The 25041-nt window shown below is 42.3% G+C and overlaps 2 protein-coding genes across 2 annotated transcripts in view; both read right to left on the bottom strand.

The window, feature by feature from the left end:
* Positions 1-25041, bottom strand: part of Slc39a8 (solute carrier family 39 member 8) — a 146983-nt gene that overhangs the window by 115032 nt on the left and 6910 nt on the right. The window lies entirely within an intron of this gene.
* LOC134485807 (probable cyclin-dependent serine/threonine-protein kinase DDB_G0292550) overlaps positions 18092-25041 on the bottom strand; it is an 11794-nt gene continuing 4844 nt past the window's right edge. The window contains exons 3-5 of the mRNA XM_063282823.1: positions 23693-25041; positions 22132-22484; positions 18092-20196 (exon numbers count right to left, since the gene is read on the bottom strand). The exon at positions 23693-25041 is cut by the window's right edge and continues 2847 nt beyond it. The gene's annotated coding sequence lies outside the window, so the exon portion shown is untranslated. The remainder of the gene's footprint in view (positions 20197-22131; positions 22485-23692) is intronic.

Here is a 25041-nt window from a genome sequence, read left to right as displayed (position 1 = left end):
GATCAAATTCTAGTTAAACCTAAAATAGCTTTCACAAGAATACAAGATGGGGGAACTTCTGCATGGTCTTTCCCTGTCACATCTTGGTAAATATTTTCATGTTCCAACTTAAAAGCACCTCAAAGGAGATAAGAGATAGTTTATTCTAGACCACATATAAATGACCATGATCTGGGGACACAGACTTAAGTTACTCTGAATTCCATTTTCCAGTGCAGAAGCACTATCATAAAGACTTTATGGTAACATAAAAAAATGCAAGTCATAAATCAAGAAACTTTTAAGCTCATTGGTAGAAAACATTAGTGAGTTAAAGCAGGGCAGGAGAAATGTCTGCTATGAGCCTCAGATGCTGTAACATGATATTCAATTCCTACGAGTTGATGGGACTAGGTATCAATCTATACATCTCAAAGGATTTACCTAGAGGTCACAAGCTGTTAAGTGAGGTACAGAGGAGGAGAGTACACCTAGCCTCTTAGCTGTTAAGAGACTAAAGATTGCCCAAGATAATTTGGCTTTGGCCAATTAGCTAATGTGACATTCTAAGCTCTTCACAATCAATGAAGTTCTGACCAGTTATTTAGCAGTGGAAGGTGTAGATTTTTCCAGAAACTTCTATTAACAAATGCTATGAGGAATCTGGCTTCCTTATTGCAAATTTGTAGCTTTCTTTGAGGACTAGATGAACAAAAATTTGGATAGCAAATGAGAATTCTGTACATGGTAAGGTCTTCTTTAGCAGTTAGAAAGGGGTGTTCACAGTGTCACACAATAGCAGAAACAAAGTGAAGGTGATCTGGCAAGATGATCTCATTTTAAAAATAGTGTGTACCATATTCCCAGACCAGGATACTGAGTAGAAACATGGCTAAGACTGCCTCTGTGTTTTATACCTAACCAACAAGGAGCTTGACAGTTCCTTTTTGGCTAAAGTTCAACCTCACAGTTAGAAAGCATCATGAAAAGGGAGAAGACTTTGTTTGCAAGAGAAACAACATTTAGATATTGAAGCATTTCAGGAATTCTACACCTGGTCAAACAAGTTTATCTAACAAAGAACTAACAAAAGGGACTGTAGGGTAAGTGGAAACATAAGGAGAAGCAGACCCACTGCTTATAAAGTGTTTATAAGAAAAGAAATGACTAGAACTCTCACAGTTATTCAAACTAATTGACCCAGTTCATAGAATATTGTGTTCTGATTCTCCTTAAGCTATAAAGTATTTACAATCAAATTTCTTTTACAGTCAAATTGTTGCAGCCCTTCTAATATTGCTCGACCTGCCCAAGTTGTGGTATTTTAAGTAAGATTGCCATAGACCATAAATTTGAAAGAGAACAAGGTGTGGGTGGGGGTGGGGGGATACTTACAGAGAAGAAAGGGAATGGGGGAATGATGTAACTATATTATACTTTCAAAAATAAAAGAAATAATTATCTTAAACTGACTGCCATAGAGACACTTGTAGGAAGAATTTAAAAGGACATGATCAGGTGTGTGAATTGGGCTGCAGAAAGGTTTCACACGGACTGCATAATTAAAGAGAAGTCATTTTACCTACCCAGAAACATGGCCTCCAGGGTCGTTGGAATGTAGGATTTACAACTATGATTACAAAAAGTTAAGTGACCAACCAAACACAAATGTTTACCAAGAAGTGCAGTTTACTTGTTTTTTTTTAATCTTCCAATCTATAAAACTTTTACATAGGAATAGCTGCATAACTCTTTGCCCTTTCTCAGTCTTACTCAAGTCCTAGTTGCCTATTTCATCTCATTAAAAGATTTAGACACTACGAGTCCTGTGAAATATTCAGAACTATTAGCCCTATGAAGCACTGTCCTCTGGAGAAGACACACATAATCGTGGACTCACAGAAGGGATGGTTACCTGCACAAAAGGGAAGTGATGAGAACAGGAATGCAGGAGAAGAGGTTTCGTCTGCAGAGGTGGAAGGGGATCAAAGAGGATACACACCACTAAATATGCTCACAATACCTTGTAGACATGGGGAAACGACAATACGTAGATTTCTAAGTGTTAATTATTAAATGGCTGACTATACAAATAGCCGGATTTAAAAACAAATCTTTGATCTTTTCTTTTATATGTATTAGGTAATTCTTTCCTAAGGTTCAGAGTCATAGGAAGGAACAAAACTATTAGCCATTCAAGTGTAGGAAGTAAAACTTTTACAAGAAAAAGAAATTTACTAGTATGCTAGCATTTTCCCAAGAAGCAGAAGTAATATGACGTACGCAGGGAGAATGATTTTAACCTATCAGCTTACCTTAGGAAGGCTAATACTTTAGGACTTTATGGATTAAGTTAGCAGGGTAGAAACCTAAAGGAGTCAGGTCTACAAGATGTCTGCTCCCAGAATTCTGTGCTAAGGGTAGAAAATTATCTATTTCATTTAAGACCTTTAACTGACTGAAGCCCATCATAAAGTGGAAATATCTATAATGCTTGACCTAAATACCTGAGTGCTGTGGACTTAGCTATAGCGATGTATAAAATTATCATTTGCGGATAAATTAATCATTATAACTGTCATGTGATTTTCATAAAAATTTAATACTGTTGGAGAAACAAAGGACTTACTTCAGATTTCAGATAAACTTCAGCAAGAATCCACCTCCCATAGCTGCATGACCTTGGACACAGTATTCCTAATAATTCTTTAACTGCTGAAGGAAGAAATAAAGTTCTCTCTGCTTCCTGGAATTGTTGTGAACATTAAGTTAATTGATTAATGGCATTTAACACACTGTAGGTATTCTATAAATAATACCTGATTGTTATTTTGACTGAATTTTCCCTGACCTCTCTATATTCTTTCCTTAAGATGATACAGAATTTTAAAGAAAATGTATTTTCCTCAAATAGTCTTCATGTACTAACATATAGTCTTTAAAATGTTTTATTAAATAAAATGTTATAATGCAGCAAACTATTTCCTAAGTTACCAGCTTGGTTTCTTTCAGAGATAGAACTTTCTCCTTGCAAAGCAAAAGTGTTATAATTTTAGGAATTTGGTGACTTTTAAAGAAGAAAATAATAATCACCATTTGTACCCTGCCTTGATTCCCCCCCCCTCTCTCTCTCTCTCTCTCACACACACACACACACACACACACACACACACACACACACACACACACACACACACGGGCCAGAATGTTCAACTAGAAGCTGCAATTAAAGATTAAATGTGCAGAGAACACCAAATGTATAATTTAGTTAAGTACCACACCGAGAGGGGTACTGACCAGTGCCACTCTTCACAAGGGGGACAGAGCACTCCTGAGACCACTCCTGAGATGACCCCAGACACCCGGAAACCCACAGATGCCACTATGAGGAGCAAGTAAGTGATGGGGAAATAGAGAAGAAAAAGAAACCAGAAGGATGTGGGTGCAATGAAGAGGGGCAGAACTGGAGATTCGAGTGTAGTAAGAAATAGCCTGATGTGCAAGGCCGTTTGATGCCACCTAAGGCCATGGTGAAGTTTTTGGCTGCACTACTGCAGAAGGCCATGTCTGGGTTCACCACCAAAGATAGGGCAGATATCCCTGGTCTGGGCTACCACCCAGGGCCATGTTGATGTCTGAGTGCTGTGCAGAGCTGAACCCAGCCCTTGCCCAGGGAATCGTGAGAAAGCTGGCCCCGAAAGCATGAGAGCAAGAGAGCTTGCCCCACCCCTCGCCAGCTGTAGTACTTGGGGAAGTGGGCACCGCATATTGCCCCGGATCCACAGTAGAGCAGGCCTTCATTGCAGGAGTTGTAGGCAAGCCTGCCGAAGCAGGTGAGCATGGGAGAGCAGTCCCTGCAGTTTGTCTGCCCTGCCGCGCAGTGGCCAGGACAAGGGAGAGAGGCCCTCTAGCTTCAGATATAGTTAGTCAAGACAAAACAGACTCCATTGTGGGTTTGGGGTTTTATGAGGTGTCTGGAGGGTTTTTAAGAGGGGGTGTCATGTGCTTTTTGTTTGATTTGGTTTGGTATTTTTTTTGTGTTGTTGGGGGTTTTATTTGTCTGTTTTGATCTTTGTTTTTTGCTTTTAGTAGACATTTTTTTCCGGGGGGGGACATTAATTTTGGGGGAGAGGGGAGAGAAGGGGAAGATCTTGGATGAGTTGGGGGGAGAGAAAGAATGTGATCAAAATATATGGTATGTAAAATATTAATAACAATTTCTATTTTAAAAAGAGGAAATACGATTATGGTAAGGCATCTCACAAAGTTGGTATCGGCTCTTCCCATAAATGACCTGTATTTGTATGAGCTCTATACAAAATCGTGTGTGAAGCAAATCACTTTTCAAGTAGTAAAGTATTATAGAAATGCCAAAAAAAGAAGTTAAAAGGCAGGCACAATGACATATGTTTTTAAAAATGCTACTCAAGAATTTCATATGCAAACTTTGCTCCTGTCCTGGGTGGTAAAGACTGGACGAGTATCGGGGAGATTCCTGGAGAACTCCTCAGACAAGAGGTCCAGAGCAAGCCTTGAAGCTAAAGTCAATATTCCTAACCTGCACAGCTCACTCTGGCTTCACTGAAGTGATTACGCTCCACAATGGATCCCCATGCCAAATCCCTGGATTTGGTACCTTCTTAAATTGAATGGCACGTCTGGGCCACCCTTCCATGGCAGCCCCCTCACCACCTCTAACACTCAGACCAACATTGCTCCCCAGCTCAGCCTCTGCAGTGAGTAACCCCTGGGAAGGTAAATTGCTGTCTGCCCTGGGGTTTGGGTTCGTTTCTTGTGTTTTACTCTCTATTGTTTTGGCTGTGGTGAATCAAGGTGCACAGAAAAAAGGGAGCTGTTAGAACAAATTTCGCTGTCCTCCATGACCAGAGCTGTCTAACCAGCAGAAAAGTGTGCACAGGCCGGGAATTAGCAGGCCCGAGAGCAAGGTAATTTGTGCAGCAGGAAACCCAGCTGCCACTTTGGCCACCTTTGCTCATGAAGCACATTTTTAGTTTGGCTATTTGTGTAGAAAAAGAACTGATCTACTGTGAAAAACACAAAGAGGCAAAGGAAGGCTTGACTTCTCATCCACTCCCTGCTTCAAACTCCTGGCATATTTTTGCTGGACGTCGGCCTACGTTACAGGGTTTGCTGTCTGCCCTTCTTTTCTTTGACTGGCATTTCCTTTTTGCATCTTCTCTCTAATTCCAAACTTCAGTTCAAAGGTCTTTGTTTCATTTTTGTTTTTCTGAATGAGAATATCAGGTAAAAGTCAACCTCAGAATTTTCACAGTTAGACCATTAGCCAGATATGACTAGAGGCGCTTCAGAGAATAAATGAGCCCAATGGCCTCCGGAATCTTGTTTTCCAGTTCTCCACAGTATGTCAGTTTTTTCAAACTAAAACTCTTGCTATACTAAAAAAAAATCCTGATCCACAAACTTACAGCCCTCAAACAGAACGGTTACCTCGCTGCCCAGTGACCCGGGAAGGCTCAGCCTGCAGCACAGTTTACCGGAGCTTCCATGAAGAGAGTTCTGTGGAGCAGCTTCTAACTGCCTTATTACACACTGAGCAAAAGTGTACAGTCCTCAACTCAGCTCGCTATCTTCCTAAACTCCCCAATTTGCACTGCTCCCCTGTGTCTACACTTAATATACAACAATAAAATAGAATCCATCTCCCTTACATAAATGAAATCTAAATGAGCTATGAATGAACATCTGGTTCATTATGAGTTACAAAAAAAATAACAGTACTACTACCAAAACATTAAAACCTTCCTCATACACACATATACATGCACACATACTCACACACACACACACACACACACTCATACACTCACAAACACTCACATACATACTCATACACTCACACACACTCTCACACACACACTCACAAATACTCACATACACACTCACACTCTCACACTCACATACTCACACACACACACTCATACACTCACAAACACTCACATACACACTCACACTCTCACACTCACATACACTCACATACTCACACACTCTCACATACACTGGCACACTCACACACACTCACATACACACACATTCACACTCACCCTCTCTCACAACACACTCATACTCTCACACACTCAACACTCTCACACACTCGCACACACTCACATATACTCACACTCACGCGCACACACACACACTCACTCACTCATACACACACACAGTGGCACACTCACACATACTCACATACACATACTCACACACTCACACATCAACACGCACACTCTCACACTCTCTTTCACACATACACACGTACGCATGCGCACAGAGAGAGAGAGAGAGAGAGAGAGAGAGAGAGACTAGAGGCAATGGTATTGAGAAGGGCAGGATTTGGGCACTTTAGGTAAGAGACAGGAAGCTGTCTCCTATGCATTAGCTTCTCAGAGAGCATGCTCAGTCTCAATTCCTCAACACCAGTGGCACCACCAGGCAGGAAGCATTATTGAGACCTTGTGGTGTGCTGCAACCGACAGGCTATGGAGTCCAGTGACCCTGGTTCGCTGCTGGCTCAGCCACTCACAGATTTCATATAACCTCTCTGTACCTTATTCCTTCCATAGGTCACTGTTTATAAGATTTTGGGAAGACCCAAGACACTGAACATGAGATCCTTGGCACATGCTCAATAAGATATGGCTGATGGCTCCATTTTAAGAGAAAGAAACAGAGACAGGAAAGTCCAAGGCCTCCCATTCTTGACTTTAAAGCGTTCGATACTTTGTCACCTTTTCACTGATGCACTGACCCTGATGAAGTTTATTCAGAAAAAGTGTTTTCAAATAAGGTGTTTAAAGGGACAGGGCAGGCCCTAAGCTGGAAGGAAATGTGGAGTGGCTCCCACTTCTTCATGCTCGTCTTCATTCTACTCTCTCCGAAATCCAAAATGCATTGCCAGATGCAAGATTCACAACTCGGCCACTACTACGGACCGAACTCCTTGTCCATTAATTTCCGCTTAAGCCACGTTGCATTTGCCAATTTCAAATCTCTCACTAGATGTGGATAAGGATAAGTCTTCCACAGAGGAAGGGGGATCTCTCCATTAACTGCTCTAACAGTCTCTGCACCTTTGAGCAAAATAGAATTTACTCAGCTTTATGCTAGAAACATTTTGTATCTTTTCATAAACTGGCTCTCCCCCACCCTCTGCCTTTAATTTCGGTCATTCCAGACTTGAGAAATCTGATACGTGTTTACTGAAAATGGCTGGACCATATTCAAAACCTGTACAAACTTCAAAACACTTGGTGCATTTGGTTCTAGGAACTTCCACTGTTTCTTCACTCCCACTCCCTTTTCAAATTCCTTCGAGACCTGTAAACCTGAAACTATTTAAGTGTGGTTATTACATTCAGTACCAGTGGTTTGGGATTTTTTTTAATACCTTCCTTAGAACATTTAAGTTCTTCCCAGTAAGAGAATTCAGTAAGAACCGAAGTAAGAACTTCCCAGTAAGTTGCCAGTCACACTCTCTTGTCACCTTTCTTATGTCACTGAGTCATAAAACTATATAACCAAGTTCACATGTGAGAGGCCACTAACTCCCATCTGTCTTAGTTAGGGTCCCATAGCTTTGAGGAGACACCATGACCAAGGCAACTCTTATAAAGGACAACATTTAATTGGGGCTGGCTTACAGGTTCAGAGGTTCAGTCCATTTTCATCATGACAGGAAGCATGGCAGCATCCAGGCAAACATGGTGCTGGCAGAGCTGAGAGTTTGACAACTTGATCCAAAGGCAGCCAAGAAGGGACAAGATCCAGAGATCATCCTGGCCAGAGTTGAACAAAGCCTCCCCTCCACAGTGACACACTTCCTCTAACAGGGCTATGCCTACTCCAATAGGGCCACAGCTCCTAATAGTGCTGCTTCCCATGGGCCAAGCATATTCAAACCACTGTGCCACCCAACCAGCTGCTGAAGATCAGGTAGAAAGGGTCTTCTTGGTCAGGTCAGTCCTGCTGCACTTAGAGCTTGAGAAGCAGGGGCATTGAAAACAATTGGGCAACTGAATCCAAGGGTATGGGGAATAATGATCAGGAATGAGTATGCATAAGTACTATGAAGTAAGTGTATAAAGTAAAGTAATAAGTTTATCTGCCTTAGTGGAACAGAACTGGAGACCAGGAAAGGAGAAAGGAGATAGAAAAGCTTGAAGACTGACTGCTACCTGCCCATCAGCCATTGCACGGATTGACGGATTGTGTGTGTGCGTGCGTGTGTGTGTGTGTGTGTGTGTGTGTGTGTCCTATGCATTTATATACCCATGCATATATATACATACCCATGTGCATGCGCACGTGCACACACACACACACACACACTCACACACACACTTCTCAGTAGTCAGAACAAGCTACATGAAGGAACATGGGGAAATTGCAAACACGATGTGCTAAATAAAAGAGGTCACGCAATCAATCATTCATGAGATTCTTTTAAAAAATAATCGGGTTATAAAATTACTCTACCTAAGAGAAAATTCTGAAAAAGGCAAAATCTTAATGATTGAAAGCAGGTCAGCAGCCGCCAGGAGACAGGGCAAGGGGCAGGGGAAGCACCAGGGAGGCAGAGCCCAGAGGATTTGAGGGAGGGTAAGTCTTCACATCACGGTTGTGGTGATGGTTGCATGAATGCCGGCATAGAGCTTCCAAAAGTTGATAAAGTTTATTGAATATCTAAATTGTGAATCAACCCAACTCTGCCGTGGTTGTTATGGTAATTGCGTGTACAAACAGCCAAGGGTGGCAAAGCATAAGTCAGCATTGCTGAGAGGAAGGGAATAGAAACGGTTCATCATGTCTGGGGCTGAAACACAGTTTGGCAAAGGCCAACTGGGGATACACTGTAGAAACTTTCCATAGCCACACCCTCCTGCCTAAAATGTGTAGGTCTGGCGGTGAGACAGAAAGAGGTCAAATGGGGTTGGGGTGAGGGAAGCTCATGTTCTCTTTATCTAGGCATCAAGACCATGTTTCGTGAGGTCGCATGTTGACTTGGGATATATAAATGCAATCATTTACATCGTAAAATCGAAGCCCAAGTAGCATTCTTTCCCAGAAACAGTGTTGCTTCCATAAGCATCCAGGAAGCAAAGTGTTTCAAACTGGGGCTAAATTTATCCCATCAGAATTTAGAAATGTCCTGACCACGTCACCCGTCTCTCAGAGAGGTTCTTTGTCTCCTGTGTAAACCTAATTAAAAGTTGGTGTGCCGCTTATAACTACATAGACTGAAAACGGAAATTCACCACGACGAGTAAACCAAAATAAAGCTCGTCTTGGCCCATCACAAAAATAGGCCTGAGAGAAGACAGCAAAGGCAGAAAAAGAAAATTAGAAAAGAAAAGACAAAGTAAAAACTGGAAATGCACCTGTGAGAGAATGAAGTTAAATCTAGATCTCTCACCCTGCACAAAAATCAGTTCAGAGTGGATCAAAGAACTCAGCCTAAAACCTGAACCTTTCAAAGAAAAACATAGGAAATATACTCCAAGTTACAGGAGTAGGCAATGACTTTCTGCATAGCAGCTCTCAATAAATAGCACAGGAGAAAGTCCCCCAGATCACCAAATGGGATTTCCTCAAACTAAAATGCTTCTGCAGAGTGAAATAAATTCCCAACGTACAGACTCCATCATTTACGAATGGGGTAAAACTTTGCCAGCTGTATTCCAGACAAGGAGTTACTACCTAGACAGTGTAAAGAACGGTAAAAAATTAATTGAACCCTGTCAATCAGCAGAGAGCTCTCAAAAGAAGAAATAGGGATGATCGGTAAATACTGGGAGAACTGTTCAGCATTCCTCAGGGAAACGCAGATTAAAACTAGAGACTCAGTGTCACCCAGGTAGGAATGTCAATCATCCATCCATAAATTAAGTGAGAACTAGTGTGGGTGAGGATACGGGGGAGGAGGGATGAACCTTTGCACACTCTTGGTGAGTGTGCTCAGGTGTGAACTGTGCAAACCACCTATGCGAGTCAGTCAGAAGGCTTCTGGAAAAGACTGAAAATAGAACTTCCGTATGACCCGGTTGTACCACCCCTGGGCATTCACTCAAAGGACCCCACATCCTGCCACAGATGCACCTGTGAAGTCGTGTCTGCTTCTGCTCTATTCACAATGGCTGGGAAACCGAAACAGCCGAGATGCTCATCACCAGACGAAGATGAATGGATAATAAAAAACGTGGTACATTAGCACAAGCGAAATTTCATTCAGCCGTAAAGAAAGCCAAAGTCATAAAATTCGTGGGACAATGGGTGAAACAGCTTTGTGATAATAAGGGAGGTAATTTGGGCTTAGGAAGACAAACATGTTTCCTTTCATTTATGGGTTCTGGTTTTTGTTGCTGTGTGTGTATATTTAGGTGGGGATAAGTGTGGATAGAGGTCAGGAAACTTCCCAGAAGCCCAAAGGTGGGGGAAAAAAGACTTCAATGGCAGGGTCAGAGAGTGTAATAAAGCACACATATACAACGGTGAACAAAAGAATCCTGGAGGTTGAAGGCTACAGTGAGGCCAGGAACTGGGGGGGAAAGTGTGAGACAGAGCCAACCAAAACAAAACATGTGTGGAAAAGGTCATAAGGAAACATGTTACTTTGTAAGCTAATCAAAAAACAAACAAATAAAGAATATATATAATTTAAAAGAATATATATATATATAATTTAAAAGAACCCAAGGAGATTAGTTTTATAAGAAAAGCCCTTGCAGACCCAATTCAAAGGCTCAAAGGTTGTTCTCTGCCTCCAAGCCTCCCTGTGCAGATAACACCTGGTCTTGTTCTCTCCTAAAAGAGCTGACCCAAAGGAATCCAGGGTCAGGGTGCTCTTGTACCCTGCGTCAGGGGAAAACAACCATCAATGTTCTGCCTCCACACACACTTGACAGGTGTCATTTGACTGCCCACCACTCACAGGTCAGACTTCCTGCTTCCTTGTCTGATCCCAGAGATTTGAGTGTAAGCCCTGCTGTCTGCCTCCGTTACGAAGGTCACACACAAAAGATATTATTGAATCCTGGTTTCACTGTTAGAAATTGATATAAAAATTTCAGGTTTTATGGATCAAGGACAATTTGGGGCAAATGTAATTAATAATAATAATAATAATAATAATAATAATAATAGAAAACACACATGAAATAATATGAATATCTTTGCCTCCCTTCCTCCATTTCTTTTTCTTCTGCAGGCTCCACCTCTTTGCTTTATTGTGTGTTACGAAGGTCGCCCAAACCAACAAAACAACTCTTTGAAAAATCACTGCCCCAAACCCGATTGGATAGAAACTGCCTTATCATTTATTCTTCAGGAATGACAATGACATTAGTAATAACAACTGTCATAATAATCGGCCCACACTAAGCACCCATAACTTGTTGGGCCCCCTACAACACTGGTCTTTCAGGCTGTGTACAGCAGATTACATGATTCTCAACTCCTAGACATAAAAGGGCTTTTGAAGTTGAAGTTCAAGTGGTAGATAACTACGGAGTCAAGACTGAACCCATCTAACTGAAGCTCGCTGAGAAGAAAGTATGGCCAGGATGAAGGAGAAAAATGCTGCTTGGTGTCCTAGTGGACATGGGGATGGTAATCCCAAATCAGAAAAGTACACGTTGACTGCTACCTGAAAGATGTGAAAAAACTATCTAAACTCTTTTAACATCCATCTAAGCCTTGGTGGCTGGGTATAGAAAAAACTTCCCATATCTTGTAGCCAAGAGTTATGATAAGGAAAATTGATAGGGCCACAGAGGCGATATCTAGTCTAATCCTTAAAAGTGAGTTGAAGATAGAGGCCTTATATCCAAAATATACAAAGAACTCAAGAAGTTAGACCGCAGGGAAACAAATAACCCTATTAAAAATGGGGTTCAGAGCTAAACAAAGAATTCACAGCTGAGGAATGCCGAATGGCTGAGAAACACCTAAAGAAATGTTCAACATCTTTAGTCATAAGGGAAATGCAAATCAAAACAACCCTGAGATTTCACCTCACACCAGTGCGATTGGCTAAGATCAAAAACTCAGGTGACAGCAGATGCTGGCGAGGATGTGGAGAAAGAGGAACACTCCTCCATTGTTGGTGGGATTGCAGACTGGTAAAACCATTCTGGAAATCAGTCTGGAGGTTCCTCAGAAAATTGGACATTGAACTGCCTGAGGATCCAGCTATACCTCTCTTGGGCATATACCCAAAAGATGCCTCAACATATAAAAGAGACACGTGCTCCACTATGTTCATCGCAGCCTTATTTATAATAGCCAGAAAATGGAAAGAACCCAGATGCCCTTCAACAGAGGAATGGATACAGAAAATGTGGTACATCTACACAATGGAATATTACTCAGCTATCAAAAACAACGAGTTTATGAAATTCGTAGGCAAATGGTTGGAACTGGAAAATATCATCCTGAGTGAGCTAACCCAATCACAGAAAGACATACATGGTATGCACTCATTGATAAGTGGCTATTAGCCCAAATGCTTGAATTACCCTAGATCCCTAGAACAAACGAAACTCAAGACGGATGATCAAAATGTGAATGCTTCACTCCTTCTTTAAATGAGGAAAAAGAATACCCTTGGCAGGGAAGGGAGAGGCAAAGATTAAAACAGAGACTGAAGGAACACCCATTCAGAGCCTGCCCCACATTTGGCCCATACATATACAGCCACCCTATTAGACAAGATGGATGAAGCAAAGAAGTGCAGACCGACAGGAGCCGGATGTAGATCGCTCCTGAGAGACACAGCCAGAATACAGCAAATACAGAGGCGAATGCCAGCAGCAAACCACTGAACTGAGAATAGGTCCCCTATTGAAGGAATCAGAGAAAGAACTGGAAGAGCTTGAAGGGGCTCGAGACCCCAAAAGTACAACAATGCCAAGCAACCAGAGCTTCCAGGGACTAAGCCACTACCTAAAGACTATACATGGACTGACCCTGGACTCTGACCCCATAGGTAGCAATGAATGTCCTAGTAAGAGCACCAGTGGAAGGGGAAGCCCTGGGTCCTGCTAAGACTGAACCCCCAGTGAACTAGTCTATGGGTGGAGGGCGGCAATGGGGGGAGGGTTGGGAGGGGAACACCCATAAGGAAGGGGAGGGGGGAAGGGAATGTTTGCCCGGAAACCGGGAAAGGGAATAACACTCGAAATGTATATAAGAAATACTCAAGTTAATAAAAAAAAAAAAAGTGAGTTGATACCAGGCAGGTGAGAGAAAGAACATCTCAGAGACAGCAAGTATTATAAAACTTTCTGCATGTTGTATTTGGCACTCAGTTATTTTTAAAGTGAGGAAAAATGGAACCATCGTCATTACTCCCATTGAAATAGAGAAATATTAGAAACTGAGGGTTAGGCAGTCTGAGTCAACATCTTGAGATTCTCAAGGCCATGACACAATTGAGTAATGGGTGTCATGGAACATTCTAGAATATATGATTTGGAAGGCACCTTTACTCTTTTTATAATATTCTCCATTCTGAGTTTACTAGGTTAAAATTCTCTCTCCAAACTTGTGTGAGTTTGAATGTGACACACCCTGTCATCATAGGGCAGGGGCAATCACCTTTCACCTATGTCTCATGCCTTACTTTTTTTTTAACTGAATGAGGGTTGCTTGTCAGGTGGGCTGAATTCCTAGATGTGTGGGAACAAGGCCAAGGAAGCAAAAGCATTTCTAAAACAGGACGTGTTGCCCTGTATTCAGCATGAATTGAAAGGAGGCTCTCTGAGAACTATCACGTTGACTTGCTCTCACATCCATCATCTAAGCAAACAACCAGAAACAGAACACTTGAGATGGATTCAGCTATTCGGGAAATCTTTCTGAAGAGTTTCTGAGAGAGAAATGGCGCCCGCAGGGCAGGTGGAATTGCAATACTGAGTCATGTTCAGCACAGGTTGAGGGTAAAGGAAGTCTACAGAGCAGATCACTGTGATATTGATATGGAGCTAAAAGAGGATGTTTTAGAACAGAAAAAAAAGTAATAAGTATTGTTAGGGTACCCAAACCAAACTTATCAGAGCCAGGCTGTGGCATTACAGGCCTTTAATCCCAGTACCTGGGAGGTAGAAGTAGGTGGATCTCTGTGAGTTTGAGGCTACCCTGGTTTACAGAGCTGCAGGTTGAGTTCCAGAACAGCCATGGCTACACAGAGAAACCCTGTCTCAAAAATAAATGAATAAATAAATAAATATAACTTACTAGGCATTACTATTAATCAAGCATTAATGTATTTTCAAGCTTTGTGTCCCTTCCGTTTTCATAAACGCTTTATTACTATGTCCCCCTCGTGTGGATGATTACAAGGGTGGGGGGTGGCTTACTTAGCCTTGCCTTTCATTGAGATCCAGAGCTAAGACTCAACCTCATGCCTTTTGACTCTTTGGCTGAGTGCAAGTGCTCAGACATTCAGATATTTCTCTTTCGGAGCCTTGTCTTGGCATTAAGCTCTATTTGGCTCTCTCCACATCATCTACACATTGTCAGTTATCAACTGGGAAGGAAAGTATCCTTCCCAGATTCCTAAGATGAACCTTACCTCTCATACTGTGTTTGGAAACTGGGCATTTGAAGTGATAATTAAAATTCAATGTCCAATAGGATGGGGCCCTATTTTAATAAGATTCATGTTCGTTCTGTTTTCATAAATATACCTTATTACTATATTCCCTTTACTGTGACGCCTTTATAAGAAAGAGACAGTGAACATAACCACACAGTAGGGCTGCCACGAGAAGTGAGCCAGGTGTCTACAAGCCAAGGAAAGAAACCTAGTCAGACACTAACCATGCTGCTATCTTGACAGGAGACATCCAACCTCCAAACGATGAGGAAACGCCTTCTTAGATTTTGTCATCCATTTTCGACTGTTTTGTTATAGAAGCCCAAGAAGGGACGAAAGTTAGCCTGAAACACACATCACCCAATCATCTGTGAATTGGGATGTGAAGAAACACCAAAGAAACACCAAAATAGAGTCCTTGGTCGTGGGCCTCCAGAGATTTTTGTTTTATTATTTTTTTTCCCGATAGTTACACCATAACTTTGTGAAGCAAATAGTGAGAGAAGCTTGGCTGAAGCCCATTCATTTAACAGGACTCATTGGAAACCAACCTCAGGGAGCTGGATATGAAGAATTCAGCACCTAACTGCACAAAATGTACATGGAAACAGGTAAATGTGGAATTAAACTAAAAGCTTAGTAGCGAAAGCATAGGACTAGAGCCAGGCTAAGCTGCTTCATGGTCTACTGTTCTCCGTAACATTGTGAACTAGGGAGAGACTACCCAGCCTCCTCTCCACATCTACAGTCTCTCCTCTGCAGCCATGAGGTTAAGGTGCACTGTAGAGTCAACATGACACTGAGTGACCTACGATATGTAAGATAGATTTGAAGTCTATGGTTCTTGAGAGATATTCAACAATGTGTACTCATTAGTGTTATTAGAGTAGAAAAGTACAAAGTCTAGTCAGGGTAACCACAGAGGGGCAGTTACCTCCATGCGGAAATGTGGTCATTTGAAGATGTCCCAGAAAAATCCAAATAATTAATCTGCATCTTTATTGTGTATGTTTACGTATCTGTGTGTTAGTGTGTTAGTGTGATTCATATACATGCACATATGCACATGTGGAAGCTTGAAGAAGCCAAGTGTTCTGATCCACCACTCTCACCCCACGCCTTTGAGACAGGGTCTCTCCTAAAATGGGGAGCTAGGCTGGCAGCCGCTTAGTCCCAGCAACCCTTTTGTCTTCATTCCTCCACAGTGCTGGGACCATAGACACACTGGGTGTGGCTTTTTACATGGGTTCTGAGGACTTGAGCTCAATCCCTCACACTTGTGGGGCAGCCACTCTTACCTCATACCCACTGAGCCATCCCACACACCCCTTTGATCTGCATTTAGCAAAACAAATATATGTGTTCGCCTGTCTGATAGAGCAAAACGTACTTAAAGATACAGTTCAGGCCAGAGAGCAACATAAGTAGAGATAAAAACACACTTGAAATAGAGGAAAATATTTCATTCAACATGGTTGGCATACAGATTGAGGAGCTGGAAAAGTTAGACTATGGCACATAGAATGTTTCTGACACACACAGAGAAGAAGCTGCTTCAGTCTGATGTAAACATCTAGGCAGGTATGGTGCCTACCCTACGCTCTGCAGAATATCGGAGCCTTTTATCTCTGTCTTCATTCCCATGGTCCAAGGTTTCCACATTCCAGTCAATGGGGAGGGAGAAAGAAAGTGAAAGAGGGATCAGCCATGCCTCAAGGGCAGAAGCAACAAGTTCCATACGCCCCTTCTCTCCACATCCTCTCAGGGACACATGGGGCTGAGGCCGGGGGACGCAAACACCTGGTCCATTCTAAGAAGTCATTTTCCTGTGCCAAAACCTTCCTTGCAGATTTTTCTATTTTCCTCTAAACTGCCCGAACTTCAATATGAGAATTATTTCCTCAATAGTATTTCTAAAGCGAATTCTTTTCATAAATTACAGAGTTTCTGTTATGACTTGAGTATTCTCATTAAAATGGCTTCTACCGACATAACTCTGATCTATGCCCTGGGTGGCCCACAACCCCCCTGAGCCCTGGTGATTACTGTGAGCATCTTGCTCTCCTTTGAACTTAAAGGGAGAAAGCAATCTCCAGATCAAGTATCTGAGCCCTTAGATTTGCCTCTGAACAGACACACAAAGCCATGGTATTGCTGAGGGGCCTTTGAAGTGTCCTTTCCAAACCAGAAGCTTATTGTTGTCAATATACAGACATTTGATGGCAGTTGCCATTGTAATTCTAACATATGAAGTAAATTAAAATAGATCATTTTCACCTGCTATAATTTATTAAACTATCTGACGGACTAAACCAGTGAAATTGATAAGCAAAAATGTCAAGGTTTTCAAGGTAAAAACAAAAGTGTGTCCATACTAAGTGCATCTAAATACCACAAGAAATACTTGGTTCATAAAAAGATGGATTAAAGTTTATCCAATAAGTTCAAGAAACTAAAAATATAGATAGATAGATAGATAGATAGATAGATAGATAGATAGATAGATGATATATACATACATACATAGATGGATGGATATATAGAGGGATGGATGGATGGATGGATGGATGGATGGATGGATGGATGGATGGATGGATGGATGGAGATAGGGCCAACAACTAAATTTTTTAAAAAAAGCCTTCATGGCCTAGTGTGGTGAAGTAAACCTTTGACTTGAGAGACAAAGGCAGTTTGAGGCTAGCCTCATCTACAAATCAAGTTCCAGGACAACGAGGACTACACAGAGAAACCTGTCTTTAAAAACAACAACAAAAAAAAAATACTCTTCAAAGTTCTCTTTGAAATTAAAAAAAAAAGTTGTTGTTCTAAACTGACTATTATAAAGGATGAAATGGGGCAGAATATATGATCATAGTTTCTTCTCTGAGCTGTGACAATTCTTTTGGTTGTAATCCTTCTTTATCTTAAGACCTGATATAGCCAGGTATGTGGCACATGCCTGTCTATAATACCTGGACTCTAGAAACTGACAAGAAGATCTGAGATCAGTCCCAGCCTGGGCTCTATAGCAAAGCATTGTATGGAGATAACACACAAATAAGGACTTGATGCAGAATATTACTAGCTAACTTAATAAAGCTTAGTTTGTTTGCCAATAGAAAAACCTTGAAACCTCTGAAACCATCTACCAGTGTTAGGTCATACTCCATCATGAAGAAGACAAAACTCTTACGAGTGGAACGGGTGGAACAGGTCCACCAAATGCATCTCTTGACAGCATGGGAGCTGTTGCTCTTACTGTTCTGAGCTCCATTGAGTCCCAGAGGAAAAGACTATGCCTTCTGGTTCAATCCCATTATAGTGCCTGAAACATGAAGGGATTCTAGCATTCAAGGGATGGATGAGTGGGTGGGTGGATAAATGGATGGATGGATGGATGGATGGATGAGTGGGTAGATGAATGAATAGATGGACGGATGTGTGGATGGACAGATATGTGGATGGGTGGATGGGTGGATGTGTGGGTGTGTGGCTGAGTGAGTGGGTAGGTGGGTGGGTGGGTGGTAGATGGGTAGATGGGTGAATGAAAAGCTAGCATTTCCTGGCCTCAAGGTACTTATTATCAATTTCTTAAAGTACAACTTGTACACAGATGCATGATTCACACTACATTTCACAACGGAGATTACAATCTGAAAAAAAAAGTCTATTTAAATGTCTAATAGGCACTTTAATTTATAAGCCAAACAGGAAAGGCTCCAATTAACTTGCTGATTAGCACTTAATTTTAGAAGAGAAGTAACGAGTCATCACAGAGATCTTATCATTTGGAAGAAATGAAAATGCTATTAACAATGAAGAGATTGAATCTTGGGAGTGAATTTCAAGGCTCCCTTAGGCCCTTTCCTGGTGCCTTTTGTAGAGCAGATTGTGGGTTTGGTCGGGTTGGGTTTTATGGCGACTTTCCTCCTTGCCACTGTCCTTCCTTTTAATCCACAATCAGTGCTTTCATCCAGCCAGCTAAGCCAGTTCCTGGATAACGATCTAGCAGCGGCATTCAGCCAGCATCACTATTACTTAACTCTGCCACACCCCAGTGTCACTCAACAGCTACACCAAGCCTAGATGCTTTTCACCAAACACTCCTAACAGGGAGCTGCTCAAATTAGGCAGCTGATCCCAAGCAATGAGGCATTCATAATTAGTATACCTTCCATCATGAGTTAAATGAATAAGAAAATTGTGCAAACTAATAACTGAAACAAAAGTCCTCTTTATAACGGCTTCTGTATGTATGTCCAAGGAAACAGGAGAAAATTCTCATAACTTTTGGGGAGAAGAAACTATTAGAAAATCCTGAAATGTTTCCACCTTTGAACTATATGTGTCTAGTCAAACATGTCTCTAACAGGATAGGAGCATCTTGTCAGAATCAAAAGGGAGTCTCAGCCAAGCCAAGCCAACCCACTGGGTGAATGAAATTTAAGCACAGAAATTGAGAAAAAAATAGGTTTAAATCAAAGCTAACATTTTTTATCCTTCCCACAACACAAAAGTATATTTTTTCCTCTCATTCTCCAGAGGGAGGCTGACCTGGGGATGTCCTGACTCCACTCTGGCTCTAGGTTGACAAGAACCAGGAGGGAAGGCCTGAGAACTCACAACGTATGATAACCCTTAGTGCCGTGGACAGTGGTGCCTTTCCAAGCAGAAGGGTGGACGGGCAGCCATCCTTAGATCTCAACCTATGTGTGTTAACGCGTGACCTAAGCATTCACAGAAATTTCATCAACAACCAAGTAATATCCTCAGGTATTTGACCTTTTCTCCTTTCCAAGAAATCTAACGTGCACCTTCTCTTCATAAGTTGCTATTTCCACGGTTACTGGGACTCCACCCCGCTCTCTCATCATTTTAAGGTAGATTTCTCTTGAAATCTCCAGCTGTAGCCTGATGATGTTGACTTATGTAAAAGTCTAAGTCTGTAAAACAAATTTCAGGGTCACCTTACTTCCCCAAATGTCCTGTTCTGTCTTGCCCTCACAGCATCCTGGCCTTACCACGTCTTAAGTCTCCCACACTAAAGGCTTCCAAGTGATCTTGATCACCCCTCAAAACTTGTCCCCATCCCTTCCTGAAGACTCCACTCTCAGACTTTCACTAGTTCCAGTCTCAGTCGGGACGATCTTCCCCAGTCCTGTGTGCCCTCTCTCTCAGTCATCACCGTAAGTTTTCTAGGAAGCCGACCACATAATTCCCAACGCCTAAACTACAACCTGCCTAGAAAGGAAGCCACTAACGTGAATTCTACATGCCTAACTCTCCATGAAAGAGACAAATAGGAGGTGCGTTTTGCTAAAGCCCTTATCCACTTCTTGGGCCACAAGAGAGGCAGATGCAGGATAGCAGTCTGATAGGCTGATACCTTTACTCTGTCAGCCTCTCTCATGTTGCTTGAAGGCATGTGAATAGATCATGGTCTTAAATCTGCACTCACCTTGAGATTCTCAGATTAACAAAACCTCCAAATCCTTGAAGATAGACCTCCCCCTTGATACGGGTACCTTATAGCCATGATAATCATCTTGTGATTGATCCCCACAATTGATGATAAGAACGAGGGCTTCCTGTAAGCTCATAAAAGAACCAGATCTAAGACAATAATCAACCAGAATATACCTTGGCGGAGGTTAATTTTGTACGCTCCTTGCTCCATTGTTCTATTTAAACCTAAGGTGCACTGGCCACTGGTAGTGGACACCTTAAACTCAGTGCTGGAGAGGCAGAGGCAGGCAGATCTCTGAGTTCGAGGCCAGCCTGGTCTACAAAGAGAGTTCCAGGACAGCTAGAGAGGCTACACAGAGAAACCCTGTCTCAAAACAAAAACAAAAGCAAAAGTCCCTGAAGGTCGTGTAGGTACCTTGAAGAGGGACATGGGGGGTCACTAAATTCCTTTATCTGTCCCTCTTCCCAGTGTGTTCATGTTGAATACATCTTCCTACTCTGCTTCGCCCATCCCTCATCCCTTTGATCAATATTGTTGGGAATGAGTGGCCACGACTAGCTTGTTGCAACTGTAGCTTTTTACCCTGAGCCGTCTGGTCCCACTTCTTACTCTGAGCATCTGACATTTGCCCTGCTCTGTTTATGCCTTTTTGTTAGGGAATCGCTTGCTCTCAAACTTCTTTGCAAGAAAACAGCTTCAAGATCAAGAAAAGACATCAGAAAGGAACTAAAGGAGGAGGCAGGGAGGATCCCCAGTGGTGGAACAAACAAACACAATAATTAAGACCCAGGCACTGGGAATAATTGGGTTTGAAGTGTCAAAGAGCGGTGCTGAAAGGCCAGGTAGAAGGAGCAGATTCAAAGGCTGGAGGGAGGGAAGAAGTGATTAAAGATGTCGATTCAAGATGAGCCTAGGCTGGTAGATAAAAGCACCCCATCCCTGGCACAGAAGTAATACCCTGTGTTGCAGTTCACCTGCTCTTTTAAAGAAAGCCACCTTAGCTGCCCCCAGCACCAGGCATCATACCCAAACTTGGCGATGCTTTGTTGTAGAGACCTTGGGATACAGAAAAGCCTGGAGTGTAAACATGAAACAGGTAAATGCTTGTGCAGAAGGCGAACATCTCTGGCGTCACACTGGCTCTGGGGTGAAATGAAAGGTCATAGCACTGATGAGTGCAGATGGTGGAGCCCAACCCTCCCAGGACTCCTAGGAAGTAGCCAACTGCTCTCCGCAGTTCTGTTTTTAGAGCAATGAGCCTGAATTTCACCACCCAGTTTGATTGAGACTTTGAGCACAGGAAAGTTTTTACTTTAAAGGTTGAATAACTGTTCTCAGTCTATGGGACACCTAACGAAACATTCTCAGTTGGTTTTGGTTTGTTGTGGTGATGGTGGTGGTGGTGGTAGGTTTTGTTTGTTTGTTTGTTTGTTTGCTTGTTTGTCTGTTTATCAAGGTCTTTCTGACTTTGATGGCCTACTGATACATGATTTCTCAGAGTGTGGTATAATCTGGTCAGACAGAATAGTCAGCTAATAGTTTATTTTTAAAAAAAAAAAACTTACTCAAAATTATGGGCCTATACAGCATTATTTTAGCTTTTTGGTCTCTCCTCTATCTCTCTCTGCCTCTCTCTATCTCTGTCTCTGTCTCTCTGTCTCTGTCTCTCTCTGTGTATCTCTGTGTTTCTGTCTGTCTCTGTCTCTGTCTCTTTTGACTCTGTCTATCTCTGTCTCTCTCCTCTCTTTCTTCTGTCTCTGTCTCTCTTCTCTCTGTCTCAACTGTGTCTTTCTCTGTCTCTCTGTCTCTCTCTGTCTCTGTCTCTGTCTTTCTCTGTCTCTCTGTCTCTGTCTCTGTGTGTGTATCTCTGTGTTTCTCTCTGTCTCTGTCTCTGTCTCTGTCTCTGTCTCTTTTGTCTCTGTCTATCTCTGTCTCTCTCCTCTCTTTCTTCTGTCTCTGTCTCTCTTCTCTCTCTGTCTCAACTCTTCTGTCTTTCTCTGTCTCTCTGTCTCTCTATCTCTCTCCCTTTCCCTCTCCATCTCACCACCCCTCTTACCTGAGTGATACAGTACAGAGGAGGTTATAACACGTGACCTCCAAGGTTCCTTCACAATCATGCCTCTGAATGATGGCTTCCGCTTTGGTTTTCCTCTCTGTTGGATCCACCTAAGCCAGCAGGGAAGACTTCTGACTGGAAACACATGCTAGAGAGGCACAGGCATGCCTTCCAGGCACAATCGTAGCTAACACAGTTCTGCCATCTCAGCCCAGAAGGGTACAGCGAGTGAAGTCTGCAAGACACGAGAGCTGTCCCAGCTGTACCTCAGAGCCTTTGCTGCTTGGTCGTTTCCAGGTTCCACATCACACTCCCTTCCGTGCTTCAGATTCACGGCAGCAATGATTTGGTGTCTGTAGGGAAAGGGGAGTCCAGGTCGAGGTGCATTAAAAATGAGGAGGCTTTCAATGCAAGACCCATGGGATTTGACCTCAGTTTCCAGAGTCTTTGAAACACTAAGACGGACAAACATCACCCCAAGATCTGCCTCCGAGGCATTCTTCTGAGCATTCTTGGACACTGATAACATCTCCACCTTCTTGGTTCTGATATTATTTTCTCTCTGTTCTACTTTCCTTATCAAGTTCTATAAATTTTCAGAGCCACCTTAATTTCAGCGAGGTTACAGCAACACATAAACACATAAACATACTAAAAACAATATTCTGACTGGCAAACTAAAAGCTAAAGCAAAGGGCACTGTGGTAAATACTGTCTTGGCTTGTTGGTGACAAAACGTGACGTTGTGCTGTGGGATATTTGCCCTGTCACTTCATAGTTTGAAATCCTAGTTCCCAATGCTATGACACTGACGGTAACTAATGGCAGAGACTTTAGTGACTGGTTAGGTCTTTCATGCCTTGCCAATGTATTTCTTGACCCAGTTTATAAGGGCACAATAGCCCTTATAAGAAGAAAAGCCCAGTTCTTTCTTACCAATAGGAACACAGAGATCTCCCCTAGTCCTCCCACCTTGTGAGAACTCACTGAGAAGACTTATCCAACAGAAAGTAGATTTTGAACAATACTGGATTTACCAGCACCTTGGTCTTGGATTTTCCATTTTTCAAGAGCGATGAGAAACAAACGTTGGTCATAAGCCACTCTCTCCGTGGTATTTGTTATAAAGCCCCAAGTGGACAATGGTAAGCGGTGGCAGAACACAGTGATGGGTTTTGTTTCTCTGGTATAAATAGCTTGGAAGTGCAAGAGATACCCAATGTGACCACGATACACTGACAACACAGACTATTAAATGACAAGACCTAAAGGGATCTTCTAGAGACGTTGGAATCGAGAAAGGTAAGCTTTTGGCTAGTGAGGCAGTTTAAAAGAAAAACAGCAGCTAATACACATACAAAGGCAGCTAGCCTATAGAAACACACTAAAGGACACTCGTGTTAGCACTTGTGGAAACAGGTGGGGAAAGGCAGAGGCATCCAAGCGTAAAAGGAGGGCCCCCCCACACACTACACTGCTCACACGATTCTATTTATTTCCAGATTGACATTCATTTCACACTTTTCTAAAATGTGCTATCTTATCTTTCATTTCTACTTACATTTTCAGCTCCTTATCTTGGGTCCACTCATGACAGCACTTGAGAGATCAGAGGGAGCTTACAAGACTCGGTCCTCTCAGTCTATCGTATGGGTCCTGGAGATGAATCTCAAGTTGCCAGCCTTCAAAGGAAGTGCCTTCATCCACTGAACTGCATGCAGTGCCAGTCCTGCCCTTACTCTAAGTCAGTCCGTAAGACACGCAGATTTTCTGTTTTCATTCCCGACTCCTTCCCACGCTCTCATAGTCATGCCTCGGCACCTGCCCCTTGCATTCTCCATGCCATAGCTCAAAAAATTTCAACGAAGGTGGTACGAGGTCATTGGAAAAGGAAAGGCACCGTGGGATAGGTCACTCGGGCATGAGTAAGTACCACCTGCTCGGTCCCCGAGAGCTCCTTAGTAACGCAGCTGCCTGGTTTGTAGCTAGAAAGCAGGAAACCAGAAGACGTTAAGAGTCCATGTTTTACTTAAACCCAGTATTCTTGGGTGGTTGTATAGAAATTTACAACATCATGGTTGCTCATAACTTATAAACAAATACAGACTCTTGACAACTTCACTGAGATTATCGGAAGCCAAATGATATCAGACTCAGCTTTATAACTCAAGTACAATTTCCCTTGCGAAACAGCAAGAGTAGATAGCCCATGGTGCTACCAGACTCCGGGCACAATTTTGCTACCACATCACCAACGAAAGAAAGTTTGCTGAAGGTTCATGGTCCCTAAACAAATCCGTGGGTTTTGGCAGATCGGCCTCCAAATTCTAATTGGCTTACATCCAGCAACTCTCAGTAGTATGCCAGTATTTTTTTTCATAGTTGGGTATATTTCACAAATAATTTTTCCCCAAAGTGTGATTAAATAAAGGTCTTAACTGCTGACGGTTCACGAATGGATATCTGAGGGTTTTTTTTTTCTATGGGTAATTCTGCTTCAAAACGCTTCCAGGTTCAAGTTGTCAAAAAGTGGGTCTGCAGCTTTGAACTTTGAAATCTCGATGATTCGTTTGTCCTCACCCTGGAGCCAACCCAGAATTGGCTTCTGAGAAAAATCTATAAACTGTTTCCAGTTCTCCTCAGGCCTCAAGACAGAGGTGGCTTGGTGTCTACTCAAGACACGGTCGCGATTGGAAACCTTTTCTTCTAAAGGAGATATTAAGAGTCTTTCTCTTATTCAGCTGAATTTTAAGTATGTTCTTTTTAAAGCATATGAGGGTTTTTTTTTTAACTACATATACTATCAAACAAAAAGATTGCTCCAAGGTGATCTGACAGATAATGAAATGTGTGTGTTACTCCCTGATTCTTATCAAAAGTCAAAATACAAGAAATGAAATTCATGTGGAA

Source organism: Rattus norvegicus, chromosome 2, assembly GCF_036323735.1.
Source record: "Rattus norvegicus strain BN/NHsdMcwi chromosome 2, GRCr8, whole genome shotgun sequence".
NCBI lineage: Eukaryota > Metazoa > Chordata > Mammalia > Rodentia > Muridae > Rattus > Rattus norvegicus.
Note: the sequence above shows the minus strand (reverse complement) of the source record. Positions and strands in the feature narration are given on the sequence as shown.